This window comes from Xiphophorus hellerii, chromosome 9 (assembly GCF_003331165.1).
Source record: "Xiphophorus hellerii strain 12219 chromosome 9, Xiphophorus_hellerii-4.1, whole genome shotgun sequence".
Lineage (NCBI taxonomy): Eukaryota > Metazoa > Chordata > Actinopteri > Cyprinodontiformes > Poeciliidae > Xiphophorus > Xiphophorus hellerii.
In genome coordinates, this window is record NC_045680.1 from 25,798,154 (window position 1) to 25,816,287 (window position 18,134).

Genomic DNA, 18,134 nt, shown 5'->3' on the forward strand with positions numbered 1-18,134 from the left:
CTAGACTTTCTGTGTGATTTTGCAATGAAATAATCATTTATTGTGTCTGTTTGTTCATCTCTAGCATGAATCCTGGTTTGAATTGTTGTGTTATCTCAATAAAGCTTTGTTTTGTAGTGATATTTGCTATCAGCCCCATGTGAAGAAAATTAAGAATCAACCATTACGAAGACTTTCAAAGAGTCCAGGGATTACATTACCAACTATGTGGTTTGAGTCCCTCAGGCAGAAGACCTGGGGGTAGAATCAGAACCTGTTGGAGAAGCAGCGGGTTCATTGCAGTGGGTGAAGCAAATGAACTCAAGTTCATTTGCTTAGAAAGTTTGTTTCATTTGGGGAGGTCTGATGTGTAATCAGACCAAAAATGCAAACTCTGATCCACCTAAAAAACCAGGTCTTGGTTCAGCTGAAGTGATCGCTGGTGGTTTGAATGCTATAGTGCAGGGCATTCTGGGTAAATATAACCAAAACAAACCCGTCTTTAGTACTAGAGGGAGAAATTACTTTTGGTCTTTACCAAATCTTACAACTGCCAAAATCTGACGCCACTCCAGGTTTGATAACATTTCGTGAAGAAGGACTCTGCGCTCAGTGTCTTCTTCAGAGGTTTTCGTGTTGTTTCCTTCACTGGTTCTGGGCGCAGCGCCACCACGGGCGAGGGGCAGGACAGGTTTATCAAACGGTTCGGTTTGTTTGACACAGTGAAGCTTGAAAGTGAACCGTGCCAGTTGAAAATGGAACAAATGTTGGAAACTTTCCCCCCCCAATGGAACCGAGTCTGCTGGACTAAAACAGCCTGTGCTTCCCTTCTGAGCAAGAAGCATACTGGGAATGTCTTACACTCATCCCAGACTGGGATAACGATAATGGAAGAACAGGCGGATAGTTACTGTAAGTTATTATATGCATATTCGTTATCATATTAAGTATTAGAAAAGTATGGCATCATAAACTAAAAGACAACAATAACACGTTGTAATGGCTTCTCTTGGTTTTCTGGCAGCGTTTCCTCGTTAAGGTTCTGTAACCTCTGTGTTTTTTGCTGCCAGTCCTGGTCAGGATTCAGGATTTTTAATCTCAATTGGATTTTCCTGGTAAAATAAAGGTTAAATAAAACGTCACGCATAAAAAACAATATTCCTTTTTCATCAGGTCCTAAAATTCTCCAGCAGTAGTTGACAGAGGAGGATGGAAATTGGTCGTACGTCTTTTATGAAATGCTCCACCGTACATTTTGGTGCAAACGGCAATTCCAATTCGGCTTTTCTGTATGTAAATCCCATTTTCTGCAGTTTGTCTCTTACAGTTCCCTCAAAACACGTCGACTTCTGTTTGTTTTCCATTTGTTGTGCATTTTCTGTTTGTAAGTCGCTTTTGAGTTCCCTGTCCTGAGGCTTTGATATCTCCCTTGGCCACCTGGACACTTCCTTTTTTACGGCCTCCCGGTTCTGTTTGTACTTGTTTCAGGTTTTAGACGCAGCAACAGAGGAGCGACCAACACCTTTCACCGCTTTCTGTGTTTTAAGGTTCTGTTCCCCCTGACCTCTCTGGTTGGGCCATTTGTTCTGCCACTTAGCCTGATGCAGCAGCTCTTTATGTTCTGCACTAACTCCCTTTTTAAATGCGTGTCTCTCTAGCACTATTAGATTTGTGCGCATGTTTTCAAAAGTGCAAAAGAGATAAAAACTCTCTATTTTTTTCCTTGATCTGAAGAATTTGTATCAAATAATTACAAATATATGTGCCATTTTATCTGTTTTTTAAAATGTCAATATGTCTAGCTAAAATATCTATTTATTATTTTATATTTTTGTTACTAAGTAAAACTAAATAGTTGCCCGAGGTTGAACATGAATTTAATTTTACATTGAGACAATGATGTAAATGGAATAAAACAATGATACATCAAACAGTCATGAGTCAGTTTGATTCTAATGTGGAGGAAAATCAACTGATGACTGAGAATATGATACACCGGCAAACAAGAAGCTTCAGTCAGAAGCTTCTTGAGATTTGATGTGCTACAGACCACTACAGGAGATTCAAACATCATGTTCAACCTCCAGTTAACGATTGATTGTCCAATCAACTTTCTCATTTCAAACAATAACAGAATAAATAATAGTAGGAAATGTAGGGTGTAGTCAAACTTTCATTACTCTTAATGTTATATTTTCTTCTTTTTTTTTCATTTGAGTTTTCACTATATTCTTTATGTAAGGCATGATTTTTATATTTCTGAGACTGGATGGAGGTCAGCGCTCCGATACATCATCCACGTTCGATAAACTAAATAAACAGCGAGACAAACTGACTTCATTCATAAAACAGTAACAGGGTTGCTTTATTGCACAGTAATTTTAACCTCTGATCCAAAGTATGTGTTTTGAGTTTATAGACTAAAGAAAGAGAATGATGCTCCAACTTTTTTTTTTAAAAATGCTACTGGTCACAAGTAATCAAATTTATGAAGTTTATTAAGCCGTCAAGGTAAACAAATGTACATAAAGTTAGTTTGATAAACTTCATTCAATTACTCGTGACCAATCAACACAATTTTTTAAGTTGAATATGAATTCCCTTTTTTTTTGTTTTAACTGGAGACATATTTGAATTTTTTTGGTCTCCTGTACCCATGTAGTGCTGGTAATTACACTAAAAATTATCTTTGAAAGAAAAACTTTGTTTAATAAGAGCACTTATTTTGGTAGACATGTACATCGCTTTGTTTAGTTGCTGGGATCTGACTCAGAATCAGCCAAACGAAACGACGAGAAATAAGAAACAAAGACAGACGCTGGTTCCAAGGCACATGCAACCGTTGTCATTCCCACAAGCGAGTCTTTGTGTAGCTGAATGTGTAATCCCTTTTGAAATGCAAAAACGCGCTTTATATATGATATGCTCGATTGCATGCAATTACGGCCTTTAATTTCGAAACAATTTGCTGTTGAGACGTAATGGAGGTGAAGTCAAAAAGATTTTTGGTTGGTTTCTTTTCTCGTACGCCGAAATCTCGCACACAGGAGCCGGCGGGACGAAAACGAAAGCTTTCATAACTTAAGTGAAAATCACCCAACCTCGCACAAGAGTTAGCTGATGGCCTTGCAGTGGTGTGTCATTAGCATTCATTAAAGTCCTATAAGAGGGAGTAATTACAGGCCCAAGTGCAGGGAGGAATAGCAGTTTACACTGCTAGTAATTTGATTTGCATCTACGCTAATAACTTCCTTTGTGCGTGTTTATGTGCCGTGTCAGAACACAAGCGCCATTTGGCTGCAGGCTGTATGAAGGAAAAAAAAAAGCCTTTTTAGCTTGAGTTGCTGCTGCTTTCAAAGCTTCCCGTCTGCTAAGGCGCTCCGATTAGTGTGATCAGAGAACAAGTGATGCTACATTTCAAAATGTGGGGCAGCGAAGGAAGAAAAAAAAAAAAGGGAGCCACTCCTATTACTTGTGAACACTTTTTCTTAAAGTGTGGCTTGAAGTCTAAGATGTACAACAAGCTAAAAGCTAAAATATTTTCTCCGCTCCAGCATTTTCCCTGTGTCCCATTAACCCGTTAAGTGAAACGCTGCTGTTCTCACGGGTTGCGGTGCTTGTGTCCTGTAAGTGCAGCGGTCTGGCCTGAGGGGACTAATACCTGTGAAAGGAGCAAGGCTCCCTCTTCTGATGGCTGCCTGTGAATAGAGGAGCGTTCCCCCGAAGCTGATGAGGTCACAGGGTTAAGACTATGCCTTTGTCGTGGCACAATGACATCCTATTTACCTGGCGGGGTCCGGCTTTCTTCTCCATGCAACTGTGACCTCGGTGTGAAATTCAGGCCTTTGTCTTCCTGACAAATGGAGGCTAACGTTCGGATTCACTCGGTTACACCTCAGTGGTCCCTGGTTTCGGGGCCCGCGGGCTCCTGATGCCGTCACAATGTGGCAGCCTCTGGAAGATGCTTGAGTGACAGCTTTGCTTTCTAACCTTGATTTTTGAGCCAAAAATCCAAAGCATAACTAACTGTTTTTTGTTTTTTTTTTATCTTAAAACATGTTTACCCCTCTTGTTAGAGAAAGACATTTGCCACTTAACTCTACAGCTTTTTTTTTTTTTTTTTTAATTTGCGACAGCGGTTGTGGAGCCTGCTAACAGTACGATGGAGTCATGCTGGAAAAGCAACATGTTTCAAATCTCAAAGAAGTTGTGTGGCAACCGAAAAAGATCTGAAAATATTGGAGATAAATTGGTCAGAAACCAAAGTAAAGCCCAAAGAACTCTTTGCTAAGTGAATAACATAATTATTGTAGTAAAAATGGAAGCTAAAAAGTTCAAATCCTAAAACGTAAATTCAAAAAAACTTGATTAGTTTGACTAAGACAGTGAATTCAATTAATAAATTAATTAATGTGTTTTATATAGGCTGATAGACTTAAGCAATAAAAAAGTAGCAGGGATCCACAAAATTATGGGCATGGTGTCCGTATCAGACGATATCAGCTGTAAAATTTAATATTAGACACTGGCCATTCTGTCAAAATAACTCACCGATGTAAAAGGCAAACCTGCAGCGCAGCACAACGTCATGACGTGAAAATGTCAGTGGTGTGGAAGTTTTTTAAAAGTGTCGGAAACTGATAGCAGAACTGCTATTTGCAATGACTGCTCAACATCAGTGATGCGAAATGGAGCTTCAACAAAGTCCTACAACACTTCAAACCTAATTAACCATCTAAAGAACCACCATTCTGACCATTACGATGAGTTCATGGTGGCCAAAAGAAAAAGGAAGAGAGAGGTTAACCTTGGAGGGGGAAAAAAATCCTCAACAGCAGTTTATTCTGCAAGCTTTGGATGAAAATCTGTATTGGTATTATTATTATTGGCCAAATGAGTTTTAATATATTGGCATGTCTGATATTGACCAAAAGTCCAATATTGCGCATCCCTAATTTAGTAGTCTTTATTGGCAGAATTTATTGCAATTTTTTACTCTGGTGGAAAAGACGAAGAAGACGACAGGAAGTAGTTGGAGGATGATGTTTTCTTAATTACTTATCACCTGAACAAACCTATTCATGAGTGATTGTAATTGCATTTCTCATTTAATGGAAACACTGAAATCGCAAAATTGCTTTTCTTTCAACATTAGTGGAGTATAAGCTATTTCACTGCCTTCGTCATGGTGGTCTTGCTTTATGCATATCAAGTTTATTTTTTTAAATAAGCAAATAATATTTCAGCATGTGTACATTCTAGCAACCTCTTCGCTAAGAAGTTTTACAACACTGCATGTTTGACAGACTTAATTAGACACAAATGATTAAAAGGGCAAAGAAAAGTGATCTATTTCAGAGGAACCCACTCGTACGTGTTAGTCAAATGTTTTTCTTTTCAGTTAAACTCACAATTATTCACACCCTGCCACATTTTGATTAAAAATTATTTTCAGTCAACACATACTTTTGTTGAATGAACAAAATTCTGTCACTTCCTTTGTTTTGAAAGGAAATGACAGATATGCCTCTCAGGAGGCAACAAAAGTATGTAAACTGTTTTTCTGTTTTTATGTACAATTTGTTAACTTACTGCCATAAATAGTAAATGACCTGCACTTGTACAGCAATTTAAGTCAGAGGACTCCAAAGCGCTTCACACAACAATCAGTTATTCATCCATTCACTCAGTGATGGCCGTATGCTACTCTGTAGCCACATCTGCCCTGGGGCAGTCAGACAGAAGCGAAGCTGCCACTCAGTCGGCACCACTGGGCCCTCTGACCACCACCAACAGGCAAAGCAAGGCAGTGATTTACCCAAAGACACAACGGCAAACTCAGACGCGGTAAGAAGAAGTCTGTTTTCAGAACACCCTGTGAGGTATTTACTCATCTAATGAAACTCATTAGACCATAAACTCCTACAAACTAGGCAGAAAAGTAGACGAGATCAAACTTTTTCAGTTGTTGCGCAAATATGTTGGCGTACATTGCCATTAAATATTAGACTGCCGTGTTTGCATCCTGTTTTTAAGTCTCTTTTAAAAACACATTTTATCTCGTGGTCTTTTGTTTATTTTAGTTTTTGTATTATCGTACTTTGGGGAAACCCAAAGTACGATAATCATCATAATCATCCACTGCCACCTACTCTGTCTTGTCACTCTGCACGTCTTAATGTCAAGATATTGTTAGGAGTGTCAGGCCAATCACTTTATAAAACAGTCAACCGGTTCCCTCTCATGATGGGAGGTAAAGACTTTTCTTTGAAAAACATGAAAGCCACAATCTGTTCTTTGCCATGTTTCATCCGACATTTTGTCGAAACGGAGGCAGATATGAGCAAGTTTAAATCCACAACTTATCTAGTCTCCAACCCCGGACGGTCATGTGAGGAAATCAGTTATTAGAGCCACCTGATAGCCGGACCCCCAGGGCTGTTCCTCCTCCGTTTACCAGCTCTCCTAATCCACCGCTAATGGTTAGCAATGGGCTCCGAAAGGGAGATTCGAGTGTTGGTGTGTGGAAATCCCTGCTGGAGTGGGAGTGTCGCGCTTGAGGAAGTACTCAGCGAAGCGCGCCAGAGAGAGCGTCGGGACCCTCATGCCGTGTGCGCCGCGACGCTCAAGGTGACCCGGCAAGACAAATTTAGCAGCCGCGCACTCGCGTGCACGCTCGGCCGCAATGAACACACAACTTCGATTGTGATCACTGGGAGGAGTGGGGGGAAGCTGTGCTGTGAAGATGGGATCTTCCCTTTGGAAAATCTCCCAAATCTGTTACGTCGTTGAGGTTAATTTGCTGGGTGCCCTCAGTTGTTGCACTTGTTATGAGTTCTGTTGTACTCTGGAATAAGGATATCTGACAGAGGAACTTTTGGTTGGAGTTGACAATGAGACCGCGGCAGAAGGGAGATACCAACAGAAACAAAGGAGCTGAGAGAAGTGTTCGGCAACAGTAAATTGCTGCAGGCATTGAGAGCGACGGCGGAGAAGCGGTGGAAGAGATGTGATACAGCACGATTGTACATAAATTGCTAATTAAATGTTTCAGGGTTGCAGCCGTGTAATTTCCTTCATCAGCTGATAAGAGACTTAAAGGTTTGTTCTCCCAGATTTCCTCCGAGTGCTTTGGCCTCGGCTTTGTTCGCCTTTGATTGATGACTTCATGTCATTATTTCCCAGGTCCAACTTTTTCATGTGGAATTATCGCCACGCTCAGGCACAATGGGTTCAGGGAACCGTGTTGCATCGCCTCATTGTTGGAGCCCCAGGGCCCGGGGTCATGTTTAGATGTGATTTGTTAGCGAGCGTGTAAGTGTTAGGGGTTGGAACTTTGACCTTGTTCACCTCTGAGCGGGTTACCAGTGTCAGCGTAAAACAATGCGCAAACATCCTTGTCATGGGGGTTGATTCTACAAAGCATTGACTATATACAAATGAATATTTACACTTTGCAATTATGCATTTCTTTATCTTGGCTGATCGCATTAAAAAAAATCTATTTAATACACTGAGGTTTGTGGTCTTCATTGGAAAATAAAATGTGAAAAAGATCGAGAGGTATGAATATTTTTCAAAGCGATTTATCTGCGATGACCTCGGTTGTCTCGACGACACCTCGGCTTTTGTCATTTGAGAGGATAATAATACGCCTGTTTTAGACCCAAAAGGAGGTAGGGGGAGAAAAAAGGTGCTAATCTCAATGAAGAGAGTGGTAAAAAGAAGATTGTTATTAATATCAAATCAGAGGCAGTGTAGCGCGAAATGCTCAATCTAAACTGTAGGGACGTCGGTTGAGGAAGCACTAAATGTGGACTGACCTCCTTAACCCAGCCACCAGGATCCTTTTTGCTGTAATAAATAATAGAGGATTGGTTGGGTCAAGCGCAGCACCAGTTGGGTGCCCTCTCCTCCCACCCGAGGTGTCCATATCCTGATCACCGCCGAACGACACAATGCCAATGCGTCCCAGAGGCCTCAATCAATTATTGATGCCTGATGAGAGTGGGGGCCAAGACAATCTCCCAACTTCTAACTTGTTGGCGATATCAAAGTGAGATTGAATGGCGTCGGTGTGCGTGGTGGACCCTCCGGGTTAATTGTGGTTAAGCGTCGCTTGTGCGCTCGCGGCGCAATTGCCGCCGAGCGCAGCTGAGATGAGGCCGACCTGCGAAATGGGAGCTCTTTGAAATTGCTTCTGCATGCGGCTTTTGTCCCATGAAATAGTAAATTCATTACAACTCAATCTGAGCAAAAGTGCGCGATCTCATTTCAAAAATCTCTTCCTTCTGTTTGAACCGACATTCCAGACTTCTTCCTCCGCCGGTCTCCACGGCCCGCCTGGTTTAGATGCTGAACAAACATCTGTGGGCAAAAAAATCAAAACAACAACAAAAAAAACCAAACTCCCGTGCAGTCTTACGTTTCTGCCCGAACGCGTGTAGTGTCCTAAACAGAGATTATCTGGCCAGCTGATCGTGATTGTCTTCCCCTCTTTGCGCTCCCAGGTGGCAGAGCTACGTCCGCATGTTTGCACAGGCACAGCGGCGGTCCCTCGGGGGCCCAAGGGAGGGGGGCCTTACTTGCTTGCAGCGAAGCCCTCTGATGCTTCTGATGAGTACATCAGTCCATGCATCTGTTTGTGCGTTTATCTCTCTAGGCGTAGAAGCATTCAAACCGGGGACACGCGGTTCCGGTACGGTTGATACCTGAACGGTGGGCGTTAAAAATCTACCAGACCGAGATAGGAGCAGGTTTGGGTGGAGATGATAATCTGCTTTGCAGGAACACACATTCACTTCAGGTGATCTGACGCAGGGCGTCCTGTTCTGGTACTTCAACAGAGTGTCTTCATAAAGCGTTGAACAATACAAGTGCATTAGTTGCTTTGTGCTGGGAAATGTTGACTGATTTGCCATCACTTGGATCCATGACAGTAGTTTATTGACGCCTAGGGGCCAGGCGACAAAATGATGAATAGAGAGGAAGTAATCACAAGTGCTCTTGAGATGCACAGCAGATATGCTTCGCCTCTCCACAGGGTCCGCCACAGTCCTGTTTAACAATTAGTTTATTAGTTGCCATGTTCTTATTAAAACGTAACGTGTCAGGGAAGAGAAGCCCAGATGAATCGATAGTCTTCTGTTCAGCTCATTGCCTTTAAAATCAGCAGATATTAGGCGCGAGATAATACGAACAACAATTAAAGTGCTTTTGGCTATAAGTAGCAGTAATGAGTTGTTTATGTTACAGGCAAATAAGTCAGGCCACCTGTGAGTGAGAGCAATAAAAGACGGTTTTAGTATTATTTTGAAACTGAGACAAACATTTTTCCAGAGTTCACATTTTAAGCAGTTTTCAGCTACTTATATTTGCTAGCAGTGCTGCTAGTGAGGTTAGCACAGATAGCATTACTCTCTCTGTGTTATTTATGTCAAAGAAAACCCAGCAGTTTCCAAAAAGATTGCTGACGTTCCAAGACAAACTACAATAACACAAAATCTTAAGTATTTTAGGTCTACTTTCCAGCGTAAATATCTAAGTATACTTGAAATAACGCTAAACTGACTCACAAGTAACTTTTCAGCGAGATAAATACCTTGCTTTTAAGTTAATAATTCCTTAATGTTGATGAAAACGTACCAGCTCCCCTGGCAGATTATTTTACTTACTGGAAAATGTCTTATGAGTTAAATAATCTGCCATTGGAACTAATATTGTTTCATCAAGATTAAAGAATTATTAACTTAAAACAAGTTAGTTTTGTCTTACTTCAAGTGCAGCCTGATATTTGTGCTAGAAACTAAACAAAAATACTTTTGTTTGTTTGATTTTGTCCTTTTGCAGTGCAGACAAAGGTTGATAGCTCAGAAGAAGACGTAACTCCCAAACTTCGCCGTACTTCGTTCGGCCTTCCTGTTTTCCTCTCGCAGTCTGAATGAGCAGACATGTCTCAGGATGTCGCCAAAAATAGAGGCGTGCGGTCGAACGTATTTTGGTATTGATCACATTACCAATACCACGTGTCGGAATACCTTTGCTGATTTCAGTTCAAGATATCAAACTTCTGACCTTTAAATGTTTTTGTGCTTTTTTCCTTTGAATTATTTTATTAAAACCCAAGTACAGAATTTGTGCAAAGTTTATAGATGTCTACAAAATACTTTAACATTTTAAGATGATGAATGGAAAAAATAGAAAAAACTAATTTGTGTGCATGTTTTCTTTAAGAAAAAAAAATGCAAAAAATTATAATTTGAGAGCAAACTGAAACAAAAATTTTTTTGAGGTACAGTTAAGAAACTACAACACAAAAATAAGAAAATGTCGAGGGAATTTGAAACTAAAGTATCAACCTTGCAATGCATTGATCCAATACCGATAAAAAAGAAATTGTCGATATTATCAATGTCTTGATTGGATCTGCCCACCGTTTTCCTAAGTGGCTCATTGACTTTTTCTCTTGAACAGTCTGAGGAGTTAACGGGACTAACAAATGGCGCTTTCACTGATCAGAACCAATTCGGTCAACTTTTCAATCTTTTATAGGAAAGCCTTGTTCGACACTTTTAGTCTTGGTGTGTTAACAGCCCAAGGTTAAACATTTTGTCAGCCCGCTGCGTTCTGTTGCGCAAGCCTTAAACAATCAAACGAGAATTAAAGTCTGTTTTCCGCCCAACATAATTACAGAGTACGAGACGAGACACGGCGGAGCTTTTCAGATTCCACAACGACAAAAGAAGAAAACTTGTTCATCCGATCGCGACTGCCAGAACATCGCCCCGTGGAGACGCTGAAGGGAAACAAATGCACAGAGGGGAAAATAAATCCAAACTCAACTCTTTATGTCTTCACTTTCTTTATTCACAAGATTTCAGTCTGTCTTCTCAACACACGCTCTTCTTGATGTTTGTTTTTAAGCATGGAGGTTCTTCTTCCTGTTTCAGGAGCCAAAAATTTCTCTTCTCCTTTGATCAAATGCACCGACAGACCAAACTTTTTTTTTTTTTTTTTTTTCCATTTCTGCCACTCGCTCCCTGTGGCAGACAGAAGGTCACGAAGGGTTTCGGGGCTCGTTTTCGTTCTTCCTCTTCCTCCAATGCGAGAGCAGCCAGAGGTTGCTCGCCCTCTGGGAGGATTTTAAATATTTTCTAATCGGGAATGAATCAAACTGATAACAAGTCTTTAAGAATCTCTGAACCCCGCTCCCTCCCTTTTTATCTCACGCAACTATCGGTTGTCTTTTCTCCATGTTTTACACAGCTCCGGTATGCCACACAGCAGAAACCGCTGAAGAAAATGCTTGGCTGCAGTGCCCTCTTGTGGTGGCTGCCGAGTTCTGCGTTCAAACAGGATCAAGTCCTGCAAGTTCCTCTGAGGAGTGTCCGGGCATGTAGTGGTGCTAAGCTATATATATATTAAAAAAAAAAATCAATAAAGCACAAGTGCAAGATGGCAGTACACTTAAAGAGCAAAAAAGCTTCCTTTGGAGTCATAATAATGGGAATAAGTATAAAAAAGCAGCAGAAGTGACAAGAAGAAGAAACTCAAGTTTTGACGAGTCCAGAGCCAAATGCTTGTTTGGGTCTTTTTGTTCGCTGCCTGCTCAGAACGAGCCTCACGCCCCAAACCCCAAACCCCAACCCCCGCCCTGCTCTGGGGGATGAGAGGACAGAGATAGGATTATGCGATGACTTGTGTTCGCCCGATGATGAACAAGCCCTCGTTAGCGAGCACTTTAATGTGCGGACAGATAGCGGCGCTCATTAGCTCTAGTAATGACCACTTCACTGTGTGCCGCGGCTCTAATTGCCTGTTTTGTTCTTCAGGAGGCTCTCTGCCGACTCGGAGTGGAACCCGGCTCTACCCTTCATCCCCTCTCGGAGAATCTCATTCCTCCTCTTCCTCACCCATCCATCAAGTGTGCAGCACACATGGGCAGATCAGCAGCTCCGAAAAAACCCAAAAACAAAACAGCAATCCATAAACAGAACAGATGAGTCTGGATGAAACCGGGGCAGCAGAAGATCCAACTCAGTTGTATTTTCATCAAAAGGTGGGCGACAAGGACTTAGAATTTTGTCACAATATTTTGCAATCTTTGCGATAACGCTAGAAGTGACCATAAGAACTGTGTATCACATCGTTTGTAGGTAACTGTACGGCTGTGACTGCCATTCATAGCGCCACAAACCCAGAAACTGCTCTTGGAAACGCATCCCTATTTGAAATAAGCTTCATCTGGAGGCTACTTGCTTAAATATGTGTGATTTATATCAAAATCGTTTCATCATATTTTTGACTTTACAGATGTTTATTGTTGCTCTTGTGGAAAAACGCAGCGGACTAAATAGTAAAAATGGCATTTTAGTTGAGTTTTTTTAACGTTATCGGAAATTTATCGAGACAGCGATAAATCTAAATTTGTATCATGATCAATTTTAAACGGTAAACGATACGATAAATGCCCACCCCTACTTCCATCGGTTAATATAGCTGAGCTGCAGTAATAATTTTGAAGATACGAGTTTGGACCAGACATGTTTAAGATCTCACCTTTTACTGCTGTGGAGGAAAGCGGGGCTGTGACTTCCTGTATGAAAAATTCCCAATCATATCGTTTTTAGGCTCCTTTCTGTCCCTGTTTTTTTCTTTCTTACTTCCTCTGTCTTACTGATATGTCATGTCAATCTGTACATTATGCTCAAGTGTTGTCTTTTTTTGATTTTTGTTTTATTGTGTATTCCACATCGTGTGGGACATTTGATATGGAGGCTCAGAGGATTCCGATGCCCTTCTACTTTCCTTGATTTCGTTACCAGTGGGACATTTTTGCCTCCGTATTCTTTCATGTCCCTCCCTTCCCTGAAAGTAAGTTGTTTATTCTCCGTGATGACTATCTCTAGCTCGGGAAAAAAAAAAAAAAAAAAATCTTCTGAAAAGACTTCTGAGCAAATCTGTCTAGGCCTGGTCCCTTTTTTAAATCTAAGGCTTGGGTAGAAGCCTACAATGGCTTAGACTCCTCGGAGGAGGCTGCTTTTCTTTTACTCTCTTTCCCCCATTCCCAGTCATCTCTGTGATACTTGTGAACACACAGCATTATGATAAGGAGCTAACTTAAATCAATTTGAACAGCTTTTGAAATGCCTTTCGATATGCCATTGTGTTTACTCGCAAAAGATTGAAAAGAGAATCTGAATTGTAACATCTGTCACATTGGGCCCCCCTCCTCCCCTCCTGCGCCGCTTTCGTCACACGCACAATGAAGGTATTGATCGATTCGAGTCCATTTAGGGTTTGAAATAAATATATAGAAACGCATAATCTATCCGGGCTGGAAAGCAACGGGAGAGAAAGAATCAGAGAGAGGGCCCGCAGGCAAACAAACGCATTAAAGGCATCCAGAAGCACAGAGGCAGCCAAGCTATGCTAAGCCAGCAGGATGATTCATTTAAGCCCGTCTCTCTGTGAGCGACGCAGCCATTGTTGCGCGCCACGACGAAGAGCGCCTCGGAGTGGAGGGGAAAACTGCGGTGGTCACCGTTTGGAACGGGCAGAAACTCTCAAAGTTGAAAAAAAAAAGGACTGTTTTCAAAAGCCCTCTCCAGACCTGAGCTCGAGCGCCACGGCTCCTGAAAGCGGATCAAGGGGGCTCTCGAAGACCCCGGCCTGGTGTTTCTGCGTTATATCTCGCGAGCCATCGGCCTGGCTCACAATGCAACCTGCAGACCCTTCGAGTGACACCTTAGAACGCCAGAACTGTGGCGGGGGGGAGTGGGGTTACCTCTTCGCCGGCGCCAACCTACGGTACAAGCAAATCCTTTTAATCCAGTACAGTGTACTTAAGGACTGACCACTGGTAAACCCTCAGAGAAGAGAGGAGTATTAATAAGCTGTCACAAGGCTTACTCATTCTATGATTTCCACAGACACTTAACTGCCATGGTGAGAGGCAGGGGAGGGCTCGGGGATGAGTGCTCACCCCTGATCTTTACCCCCTCTTAAAGCAGTAGGGAAAATGGAGGCAGGCAGGGGATTATGGAGTGCAGTAATTGTGGAGAGGTGTTGGAGTCAGGATGCAGCGTTTCTGCTGGATTAAGACAAGAAGACAGGCTAATCTTGGATTGGGAAAGGAGACACAAGGGTCGGAGTTGTTCCGGAGCCCTGAGGCCGGTTGGAAAGCTTAAGTGGCAAAAAAAAGAGAGAGAGAGAGAAAAACTGCTTATCCGTACTTCTCTTGTGCTGTGAGACGGCCTCCTTCTAAATCAAGCAATGCATCTTTTAGAATTTGAGATTCTCCTGTGCGCTAGCTGCGTTGACCGTAAAACTGTACAAACTGGGATTCTGGAAACAAATTTGCTTGAATCGGGGTGAGCGATATGGACTTCAAGTTTTATCACGAAATTTTGCCAGCAGTATTGTGATAACAATAAAAGTGACAATACAAACTGATTATTACTTCCTTTTTAGGTAACTGTATGACCGTGACTCTTTGTCAGATTAATTATAGTCCCACAAACACTAATAATACTCTTGAAAAACCTTCTCATTTCTAGTGAGCGAAAAAGTGTTCTTCGCATTACTGAAATGCATAAGCGTATTTTCAAATTTATTGGTATTTATTGATGCTTTCATTGAACAAACAGTGAGGAAAATAGTAAAACTATGTCTCCTGATAATATGGACAGATCAGACGGGGTTGAAACATCATTAATTGGAATTTATTTTGCCAAAAAATGCATCATGATAAATGATAAGTGCCCACCCCTAATGGAAGCACGGAAATTTTGAAAAAACTCGTTTTTTTGATGAAAAGTTTTTTCCGCTAAGATAAGATGGTTTTTTTTGTCTGTATCGAAATGAAGACTATTTCGCCAAACTGTGATGAAAAAACCTGTCGCATCACACGAGTCACGTGATCGACAACTGGTGGGAAAGACGAAGAAGACGACAGGAAGATGTAGGGGGACAATAACGTGCCACGGTTTTCAATGACATCGCGTGAACAAACTTATTCACGTGTGATTTTAATTGCGTCTCTTATTGAACGGAAACTCCGCAATTGCGGTTTTTTTTTGTGGGTGGAGGGGTTTTCAACTTTGGCAGAATATCGACAAAGTTTTGCGTAGATTCTCGATGGAAACACAGGTACTTGTAGCCGCTACCAAGTAGAAGGAGTTTGTCGCTCCAACTTCTCAAAAAGACGCCGCCGTTTCCTCTGATGGCTGCCAATGAGCGCTAGAGCCGTGACTGAAATATGAACATATCTCACATAATGGCGTACGTCCAAAATATATTTTTTTTTCAATAACGTTTTGCATGAACAAGCTTATTCATGTGTGACTGTCAATTGAGTTTCTTATTTAACGGAAACAAACCCAATCGTGAACTTGCTTTTTTCCACAATGGCGGATTATCGACAAAGTTTTTGCCGCATTTGTAACGAAGCGCATGGAACTGTTATACCTCGCAGAGAACGGTGGGTCACTGTCCTCCGTTGACATTCAGCAGCCCTTGACGTTTCTTAGCAATAATAATGATGATGGAAAAACGAAGGCAAATTGCGTTTTCATTTTCCACACACACACACACACACACTTCTTCCCCTTTCTTCTGGATGCCTTTGTGCCCGCCGCAGTCCCCGGTGCTTCCTCACTCCGGCTTGTTGTTGTGCCTGCATTGTCTCCCTGAGGGGAGGTGACCCCGTGTCTGTTGGTTGTATCAGCAGCCCTGCATTGTACTCCGGGGGGGATTTAGGCTCTCAAAGCATCTTCTCGTCGCAGCTTTCCCAGCAAACACCCAAAGTGGTATCTCGCCTTTTCTCTCGCTCAGACATTAATCTTGCTCTGCCGTTCGACATCAAAAAATGCTTGTATTGTCATGGAGCGCTAATGTTTTGCCTCCTATTCACTATATATACACATATATGTATTTTTGTGTCTGAGGGAATCAGTGGAACGCATTGTTCCCAAATCATTGTAATATCTATTTAGAGTGGCAACAGCACTGGCTGCCGATGCTCAGTATTCATGGAGCATAAACCAGCCTTAAGACTTAGAAAAGCTGAAAGGGCTTATCCCTATATTCTTAAACTCCCCTCTTTTATGTTGGTCTTAGGCATTAAGGATAGGATTGTGAATAGCAATTGTTCAAGTGCTGCACTCAAGAGTGAGTGTGTATACGTGGGTGGGGGTGTTTTATTCCCCGGCAAAATCCGTTCCTTTTCTTCCGTTTCCTTTTTTCTTTTTTTTTTCCTTCTCCAACTGTAAATATTAACTGTGTTCTTAACTCTTTACGGTGTATGGGACACAGTAATGTGCTTTTAAGGATATATTATGTGAAAGATTTTCCACTGCGTACACTGCTGCTTGAAATGAGAAAAGGCTGTTTTATGTGGCCTGAAAACAAATTTGCAACGGCAGAAGAGAAAAAAACAGAAGAAGAAGGGAAATATATATATTTATATATTTATTTAGAACTTTGCAAGCATCAAGTCGTCAGCGAACAATGAAAGAGAGATCTGAAAGGGGCGGATCTTTGAAAAGCGATTGCGCTCCTGTCTTTTTAAAAACGTATTTATTTCTTATTTTCTTCCTCATTCTCCGCGCCGTCGCTGTGTTTCAAATCCGTGCTCACTCTTTCTTCTGAAAGTGTGTAGGGCTAATGCATTTCAAAAGCCCCTTTTCAAAGCACAATGGGGGAATATCGCCACAGAAGTTTTAGCCGCTCCCGCCGGAGAGCGTGGCTCAGTCGCTGAGAGCTGGAGCGCATTGTGCCCGGAGCCTAAGACATCCTCTCTGAAAACTCGCCACCATTTCTCACTTTCTTTTCCCCCTTTTCTTTTTTGTTTTCCTAAGCTGCGGTTAAAGGGCTTGTTGTAAAAGCTTACATTAGGATCTTTTAAACTCCTATAATAATTACTTTTGTGAATCTAAGCAGCGGCGTTAAGATTAAATCCGCGTCCCTGAGGCCAAGTCGTGGTACGATCCCCTACATCCGGTGGCGTCTTCGGGAAACAAGATTCCGAGCGATCTAATTATGGCGAACGACGGAGTGTTACAGTGAGGTGAAGTCATCTGCGCATAATCAAAACAGAGAGCAGCACTTTAGTGGGTTGTGACAGCCGCAGCCAGTCCTGCTGGTATCAAATAAGACCTTCTGAAAAACCTTAAGCATGAGTTGGCATGAAACAAATTGCTCCCTAATTGTCAGGAGGATAAATAGTGACTGTGGCGTTGTGTCAGCCACCGTTCACCCCCTCATCACCATTCATCCGGGGCCGAGCTCTTTAATTGAGAGGGTCTAGGCCCGCCTGAGTGGGTCTGTAATAGAAAATAAGGAGTCAGGGTGGATATTTTAATCAGCGCTGACTTCTGCGGCGCGCCACGGAGCGGCGGCCCATCCATCTCCGGGGCCTCGGCTCGGGGATGGAGGAGACGCTTCACCATCAGATGTGACAGTCACTCATGGGACCTAATGGCTCAGTTGTCCTTACTGCTGGTTATTAGGATTTATGTTCTCTATCAGAAACAATAAGGCTACCTGTCTGTAACTACTAGAAAAAAGCTATGGTGCTTTTTTTTTCATAAAAAAATTTAATGCACTCTTATTGTATCAAAGATGCTGCTGATATGCGACACTGTGTTCACGAGAACGCGATGGAGTCCTGATTCTCAAGCTGTTCTCAGAGTAGAGTATTTCATTCCTTCTTTATTTTGTTTTTTTACGTTTGTGTCATTCAAAAGAAACTTAAAAATGCTACTTTTTTTGTCTTGATAGATTCAAAAATCTCAAACTCTGATCTTTTCAAGGTTCAGTTTTCCAGTTCAGCTTTGATCAAAGTATTCTAGATCTTGAAGGTAAGTGAAACAGAAAGTATGAAATGATCCTTTAGTTTGGAGCCAATAGGAGAAGGAGATGTCAACTTTAGTGCCGGTTAGTTCGTCACTGTCTGCGTTTCCACTGACCATAAAATCACACAAACTGGAATGATGGAAATAAACTGAGTTAATGGAAACGGCAATTTCAGAAAAACTCACATTTTTCAGTCAAATGTTTTTTGCAGTACGATGAGGTGTTTTTTTTTTTTTTAGCTGTATCGAAATTGGTGTATTTCGCAAAACTGCAATGCACTTATTTCTCATCAGGACAGT